Source organism: Phaseolus vulgaris, chromosome 8 (genome assembly GCF_000499845.2).
Source record: "Phaseolus vulgaris cultivar G19833 chromosome 8, P. vulgaris v2.0, whole genome shotgun sequence".
NCBI classification, from domain to species: domain Eukaryota; kingdom Viridiplantae; phylum Streptophyta; class Magnoliopsida; order Fabales; family Fabaceae; genus Phaseolus; species Phaseolus vulgaris.
Genome location: NC_023752.2, coordinates 13,867,567 through 13,874,999, shown reverse-complemented (window position 1 = coordinate 13,874,999; position 7,433 = coordinate 13,867,567). Strand labels below are relative to the sequence as shown.

Here is a 7,433-nt window from a genome sequence, read left to right as displayed (position 1 = left end):
TGTTGATTATTTTGCAAGCTGAAATTAAGAAAGGTTGGGATCAGGTAATACCTCAATACAATAAACACTTTAAAATTTGAGATTTATTATTCATGCACTAATTCAAAAAAGTTCAAATGTCACAGTTGTTCAACGACCAACACCCGCTAGATTCAGAAGCATTGGAATATGTGAGAACAACATGGTCAAAGTATTTTGTAACCATGTATAAAACTCTAGTATAGATAAATCATTAGAATGACAAATTTTTTCATATATTAGCAAAACTTTTTTGTATAATGTTATAATTTATTGTATGTAATTTTTATATTTAAATTATGATTTTAAATGTTTTTATTTTCTGGAATTGAAAATTTTATGCAGGTTTGAGATTTATTAAAAAAAAAAGTTTTTTTGTTAATCACTACATATAACGACGGTTCTAGTTGGCATTACAACGACGGTTCCTGTGGGAACCGTCTTTAAAAGTCGCTTAATTTTTTCAAAAAAAAAACACAAGTCACCTTTAACTACAACCGTCGTTATAAGTCTTAGTTTTAACGACGGTTCTAGAACCGTCATGAAAAATCTCCATTTTTAACAACGCCCGCAATTACGACGGTTCTGGAACCGTCTTTAAATGTTGATTTTAACCGTAATAATCTACCTTTTTGTACTGGTGTGTATGTGAAATGATTGTTAGTTTTTTTTTTAAAATTCGTTGTTATAAAGAATGACTCATTTCAATCATTTTCATACTAAAAGTATCTGCATGGTCTAAATTTTAGACTAGAAATGAGAATCAATTTTGTGTTATAGTACGACGAAAAACATATTTAATGCATATAAAATTTACATTTTGTATTTCTGCTTAGAAACATAATCAGAAGCTCTAACTTTGTTTGTATTAGAAGGATTCCAATAAGTAGCAAAAATGGCAGAAACAAAGTTGAGTTGCTTCAAAGACAAAAGGTGGTCACTCCATGGCATGACAACTTTAGTTACAGGAGGCACCCGTGGCATAGGGTTAGTTTTATTATCTGATGTTCTTTAGTTACTTCCTTGTATTAATCTAATTTCTCTGTTATTGTTATTATTATACTTCTGTTCCATTGTGAATTAGGCTTGCAATTGCAAAAGAATTAGCAGAATTTGGGGCAGTTGTGCATGTATGTGCCCGTAATCAACAAGATATTGATAGATGTGTGGAAGAATGGAATAAAAAGGGATTTCGCATAACAGGGTCGGTGTGCGATCACTACAAGAAAATGATTAAATATAAACCAATTTTTAGAAACCAAAATAATTAGTTGCAATAGTAACTAAATTAGAGACCATTTTATAAACTAAAAAGAAAATTGGTTTTCAAATTAATTTCTATTATTGTTAAGTAGTTTCTAAATTGGTATCTAATTAGCAACCAGGTTTTAACTACCAATTATTTAGTTTCTAAATTTGGTCTCTAAAACCTTGGTTGCTAATTAGATACCAATTTAGAAACTACTTAACAATAATAGAAACCAATTTTTTTTTAGTTTTTAAAATGGTCTCTAATTTAGTTATTATTGCAACTAATTATTTTGGTATCTAAAAATTGGTTTCTATTTCATGATTTTCTTGTAGTGGGTGTACTATATCAGGACCAACGCGAAAATTTGATGAAAAATGTTGCTTCCATTTTTAAAGGAAAGCTCAACATTATGGTAAGATCCTCCTATTTGGATTAAACTCTAAACAAAATTTTACATTATGATTATATTAGCAAGCATTATGCCAACCTTGACTGTCTTCTCATTGGGAAATTAGGTACATTCACCTCTTTCCTGAGTTTGGATATTATTTGATAAGCTAGATCATAATTCATGTGATAGATCAATAAAAATATGATTCGCCTAATTTAAGTCTTAAATAAATTTCTCTACACAACTAACTGGGAAATATACCTATTTTAGCAAACTTCTTCCATGAAGCTAACTTGAAGTCAAGTTACATGCACATTTGATGTTCTGACAAGGGCATTCCTAAAGTTGTGTTTGGACTGGGAAAAGGATATAAGAATTTGAAGGAGTGAATCTAGACTGATTTGGGAGAAAAATGTGAAGAAAGTGATATTGTGTAGACTCATGTATATTAAAGTGAACTTGTGAGTAAATTTTATTGAAATGTGTGAGTGATGTAATAGTTGTGAGAAAATTTTTAATTTTTTTTAAATGTGTAAATATAAGTTTGCAAATTTACTTAATTAATGAAATATGAGATATTTTTATGTAAATTTGAGTTAATTAAATTTTTTGTAAATTATTTTCGGTATTGTTAAATAATTATTTTTATAAAAAATAATACTTAACATTTTTGAAACATGAAAAGGAGTGATGTGGGAATTACCTTCTCTTATATAACATGATATATATGGTTAGATGATTGACTTGATGAGATGTTTTATACAGATAAACAACGCCGGAACAGCTTCAACTAAGAGCGTCCTAGATTATACTGAGAAGATGTAACAACATTAATGGGTACAAATTTTGAGTCATGTTTCAATCTATGTCAACTAGCACACCCACTTCTGAAAGCATCTGGGTGCGGCAACATAGTATTCATATCATCTGTTGCAGGTCTCAAAGCTTTTCCTATTTGTTCTGCTTATGCAGCCTCTAAGGGTACGTTTCCATATCTTTATATCCCTAAAATTAGAAAGTACCGTCATAAATTGGAGTTGCTGAAGATAATCAACATGCTTATATATTACTTTATTCAGGAGCTTTGAATCAATTCACAAAGAACGTAGCTTTGGAGTGGGCAAAGGATAATATTCGTGCAAATGCTGTGGCACCTGGTCCTGTTAAGACTGATCTTTTAGATTCTCTCATGGTATGCATGTATTGTTTGTTGTTAAAATATCAGTGAATCAGTTTAAATAAATAACAAAATTAGTCTTCAAATGAATCAGTGGAAAAATTAGAAACTTGAATAAAAATTTGAGAAAGTTTATAAAAATTTATGAAAAATGATATTAATGAAAAATTTATTAAAATGTAAACTCAAAAGCTCTACATATGTATTGTTGTTGTGATAGGAATGTGCAGATGTGAATAAGAATGTGGTGGAGGCTGTGGTGTCTGAATCACCAATTGGTTGCTTTCCTTTGCCTTCCAGCTGCTTCATACATCACTGGGCAAATCATAACAGTGGATGGGGGTTCCATTATTTAATTTTTTTGCAACCAAAATAAAATAAAATAAATAATACCCAGAACAAAAATCTCTGGACCAACTAGGTTTGTCTGAACTGGGAACTACTTATTGTTATTGCTTGTTTAAAAGCACCCTATTTGAAGGGTTGCTATATTTTTTATAAACTTTTTTTTTTCATTTTTAAGTTAATTTCGAACAGAATTGCATTATTTGGTTTCTTTTTTATGCTTAACTTTACTGCTTGTCCATTATTTACTCCAACTTTGTACTTCCATTAGTTATTTTGGCACCCATATTTTATGTAAAAATAAGTTTTAATCTGGTAAATAATACATTATAAATTATAAATTTGAAAGTTTTTTTAATTCATAAAAATTTCCGAAGTATGTAATCAGGGTTGGTTATTAATTCAGAATTTATTATTATTAATTCTGATTTTATTATCCTTAAACTATTTTATCGTTATTATTGCATTAATGGTCAATTTAAAGGCTTGTTAGTATTTCTATTTTATAGCTTCCAGTAATTGTAATTTTATTATATATATATATATATATATTATGGAAGTAAATCAAAATGAATAAGATCAGTTCAACCATTTTGCAATCTTGTGCAATTACCTTCAATTAGTTTTCTACAACCTTTTGCATTCTCTTATTTCCTTCAATTAGTTCCTACAACTGGTATCAAAGCCAGTTTGTTATCATGAACTCTATCCAATTATCAGTCTCTATCGATGGAAAAAATTACAGTCGGTGGTGTGTGCAAATGAGAGTTTTGTTTGATTATCATGAGTTATGGGATGTCGTTGAGAGTGGAGTGTTTGCATTAGCTGCTAATGCAACTGAGGCGCAACGAGTAGCGCATCGTGATCAGAAGAAAAAGGACAATAAGGCTTTGTATCTCATCCATCAAAGGATGAATGACGAGACGTTTGAGCAAATAGAAGGAGCAACAACTGCATGCAAGTGATGCTTGGATCATTTTTGTCAACCAATTATAAAGGTGATGACAAGATCAAGAGGGTGTGTCTTCAAACCCTAAGACGCCAATATGAACTACTGCAGATGAAAACCACAGAGATTATTGATGTCTATATAAATAATCTTGCCTTGACAAATTAAATGAAGACCAATGGTGAAACACATTCGGAGCAGGCAAAGGTTTGAGATCTTTAACTCCCAGATTTGAATATGTTGTTGCCGCAATTGAAGAGGCCAATGACATTTCAAAAATGACAGTAAGGTTATTGTCTGGTTCCCTACGAGCGCATGAGCAGCAGATGAATGACAATAATATTGAAAAACCAATTGAACAGGCTTTACAAGCACAAGCCTCAATTGGTAGCTTCTATCGTAAACACGGTAGTTCACGAGGTAGAGGACGGGGACATGGTGGTAGCTATTCCAGCAAAGATCGTGGTGGCCAGAATCATGGAGGCGCTAAGCAAAACAACATTGGTTCCAATCACATTCCAAGTTCAAATAACTCTTGGCGCGGAGAACGTGGTCGCGGTGAACGTGGAGACATTTATAATAAATCAAATGTTGAGTGTTATAATTGCCATAAACGCGGCCATTATGCAAATGAGTGCAAATCAAAAGGTGATAATCATGCTGCCAATTGTGCTCAAGAAGATAGTAATCAAGAACAAGATGAAGAGGATCATGCAGTACTAATGACAACCACATCAAATGAAACTCCAAACAATCATACTTGGTATTTGGATACAGGTTGCACGAATCATATGTGTGGTCAGAAGGAGCTGTTTGTAGATTTGGATGACTCATTTCGCACAAAAGTGAAATTCGGAGATGGCAGGTTCGTTCCGGTGACTAGAAAAGGGTGAATTCTTATCACATTGAAGAATGGTGATTACAGGTACATCTATGATGTTTTTATGTACCTGATATGAAAAGTAATTTGTTGACTGTGGGACAGCTGGCCGAAAAGGGTTATGTGATGCACATAGTTGAAAATAAATTCTCAATTTTTGATAAAAAAAAAGGTAATTTGATTCTTAAAACCTTTTTATCAAAAAACCGCATGTTTCTAGTAGATATTCATATGGGTGATTTCAAGTGCTTGAATGAAATAATGAATAATGAATCGTGGTTGTGGCATTTACGCTTTGTGCACTTAAATTTTCAGAGTTTGGAAAATCTCTCCAAACGAAATTTAGTGAATGGTTTACCCCATATTCATTACCCTGATCAATTGTGTGAGGCTTGCATTTTTGGAAAGAATCATAGGATACCATTTGTTAAGGAGCCTTGGTGTGCAAAATTTCATTTGGAGCTTGTTCATACAGATGTTTGTGACCGATGAACATATCATCAGTTGGAGGTAATAAGTATTTTTTAACCTTTATTGGTGATTTTTCTAGGAAAACCTGGATTTATCTATTGAAAAAGCAAGGACGAGGTATTCCACTGCTTTAAAATATTTAAAGCATTTGTTGAAAGACAGAGTGACAGACAAATTGAGATGATGCGTAGTGATGGAGGAGGTGAGTACAAGTCTAATGAGTTCAAGAGGCACTGTGAAAAACTTGGGTTGCAACATAACATAACATGTCCCTACACACCTCAACACAATGGAGTTGCCGAGAGAAAGAATAGAACAATCATGGACATGGCGAGGAGCATGCTTAAAGCGAAAGGTATGCCAAATTATTTTTGGGTTGAGGCCGTAACATGTGCGGTATATTTGATAAACAGATCACCCACTCGGAGTGTTCCTAACACAACTCCGATTGAGGCATGGAGCGGATTCAAACCCAATGTGCAACACTTGAAGGTATTTGGGTCAATTACTTATGCTCATGTCCCCAAGACAGCAAGATCAAAGTTGGATGATAAGGCAGTGAAGGCCATTTTCATTGGATATAAGCATGGAGGATACAAATTGTACAATTCAATGACAAAGAAGGTCATTATCAGTCGTGATGTTACATTTGCCGAAGATGAGGAATGGCAATGGAATGCAGCAACTGAAATGGATTCGGAAAAATGATATATTTACATTTTGAATGATGATGTGGAAGATGAAGTCACTCTTGAAGCACCTACAGTTCAACGTGAAGCACTTGTAGTTCAACCCTGAAGCTGTAATTCAACCTAAAGTTGTAATTCAACCTGAAGTTGTAATTCAACCTGAAGTTGCAGCTCCAATTGCAACTATGATGGAGCGACCAAGAAGGCAGCAACGACAACATGTACACCTTCAAGATTGCAGAGTAAATCTTGATGATGAAGTTGGTGATAATGGAGATTTAGTTCATTTTGCTTTTCTTGCAGATTCAGAACCCATGAGACTTGCAAATGTCATTCAACACCCCAAATGGCAAAAGGCTATGAATGAAGAATTGATGTCGATTGAGAAAAACAATATCATGACTCAAATTGGTTTTAATCTAGAAATTCCAATTAAGATTAATTGCATATGCTTCCATCAAATTAAGAGATTTGTTGGACATAAAGGTTGTTCCAAATCAGAATTAAGAGAGGATGTTGGTTATTAATTCATATTAAATAAATCAAAATGAATAAGATCACTTCAGCGATTTTGCAATCTTGTGCAATTACCTTCAATTAGTTTTTACAACATTTTACCTTCTCTTTTCCCTTCAATTAATTCCTACAATCAAAATATATTTTATGAAAAAATATATTTTAAAATGTATTTTTCTCAAAATTCAGTAAAAACTTTCAGATATTATGTACTCTATAATGTGTTTTTTTAAATAATTATTTCCAAATTTTATTAATCTAAAAAATTCTCAAATCATAATTACTGAATTATGTAATTTGAAATATATACTTTTTAAAAATAGGTTCTGAATCAAAAAATTCATAATATAAATTTACATATAAATTGAATAATTTATAACGTTTCACTCTATTAAAAAATAACTTATGAATTATGAATTACGAAAAGTATACCAACGTTTCAATTAATTATTATGAATTGTGTAATAACTTAATTAAACAATTCAAAATATATTGTGAAATTAATTAATTTAAATAATAAATTAAAAAGTAAAATAGATTATATAAGTACACGAAATGGTGAGGCAAAGTTTTAACTCAATCATATCCTATGTAGCACAGATACGGATACGGATACTGACACGACACAGACACTGACACGACACGGATACGGACACGGAGATAGATATAATCTCTAAAATGAAGGACACGGGGACACTGATCTATATATTATATAATTTTGAATTATATAAATTGAAAATAAATA

At 31.9% G+C, this 7,433-nt stretch overlaps 1 pseudogene; it reads left to right on the top strand.

Moving 5' to 3' along the window:
• Positions 1–913: 913 nt before the first annotated feature.
• On the top strand, positions 914–3,309 carry LOC137824391 (tropinone reductase homolog; annotated as a pseudogene).
• The last annotated feature ends 4,124 nt before the right edge of the window (positions 3,310–7,433 follow it).